Genomic DNA, 1,127 nt, shown 5'->3' with positions numbered 1-1,127 from the left:
GGGTTGGATGGGGGGGGGGGGGGGGGGGGGGGGGGGGGGGGGGGGAGGTAATTAACCAAGGACCTTGTATGCATATATGCAAGAAAGAATCTCTACACATTTTCATAATGCTGCTTTTGTGAACACCTGCGGTGACAGAAAAATACTGCAGTGAGCTGTTTGATTTTGTTTTATTTCAGAAGGCCATAGACCCTTGTCTGGAAATCATGTATTAGTTCAGCTCGTAAGAAACTTAGAGGTCAGGGAGGTATACTATTTTGTTTTTCCTCTTTCACAGTTATATTTATTGTTTATGGTTGGAATAAAGACTAAAGCATACTGTGTACACTTGAAGAGGGAAAAATACCCCCTTGCCAAGTCCCCAGTGGCTGATGTGGAGCATCTTTTCATGTGCTTATTTGCCATCTGTATATCTTCTGTGGTGCGGTGTCTGCACACCTATTTTTCCTATTTTTAAAATAGGGTTGTTTTCATGTTGTTGAGTTTTAAGAGTTCTTTGTATAATTTGGATATACTTCTTTATTACTAGCAGATATGTCTTTTGCAAATATTTTCTCCCAGTCTGCGGTCTTATCTTCTCATTCTTTTAACAATGTCTTTGGCAGATCAGAAGTTTTTAATATTTCAATTTTAAGATTTTTATATTAGTAAACTCCAGGTTTTTTTTCTTCATGGAAATACTTTTGGTGTTCTTGAAATGCTTTTGGTGTTGTATCTCTAACAAGTTTTTACCAAACCCAAGGTCATCTAGATTTTCTCCTATGTTAATCTTTTAAGAGTTTCATAGTTTACATTTTATAATTTGTGAAAGGTGTAAGATTGATGTCTAGATATTTTTCCTTTGCATGTAGATGTCAAGTTGTTCCAACACCATTTGTTTGAAAAAAAAAAAATCATAACCCACACCAATGAGTGATATATTGAGTGTTTATGGATTAATTTTTTAAACTATAAACTTGGCATTTGCAGAATGATCATTGTCAATACTGTGACTTTAATTAATGAAGGACATAATCTACACTAATAAAAGAGAAACATGGTAATTAGCGTACGACCGCTACCCTTCCCATTGGCTAATCAGCATATCCTTATGCAAATTAACTGTCAGCCAAGATGGCAGCCGGCAG

General features: G+C 36.2%; 1 protein-coding gene across 5 annotated transcripts in view; it reads left to right on the top strand.

Moving 5' to 3' along the window:
- USP12 (ubiquitin specific peptidase 12) overlaps window positions 1-1,127 on the top strand; it is a 68,544-nt gene that overhangs the window by 27,026 nt on the left and 40,391 nt on the right. The gene's annotated exons all lie outside the window — the stretch shown is intronic.

The sequence above is a fragment of the Myotis brandtii genome, unplaced genomic scaffold (genome assembly GCF_000412655.1).
Source record: "Myotis brandtii unplaced genomic scaffold, ASM41265v1 scaffold1954, whole genome shotgun sequence".
Classification (NCBI taxonomy): Eukaryota; Metazoa; Chordata; class Mammalia; order Chiroptera; family Vespertilionidae; genus Myotis; species Myotis brandtii.
Note: the sequence above shows the minus strand (reverse complement) of the source record. Positions and strands in the feature narration are given on the sequence as shown.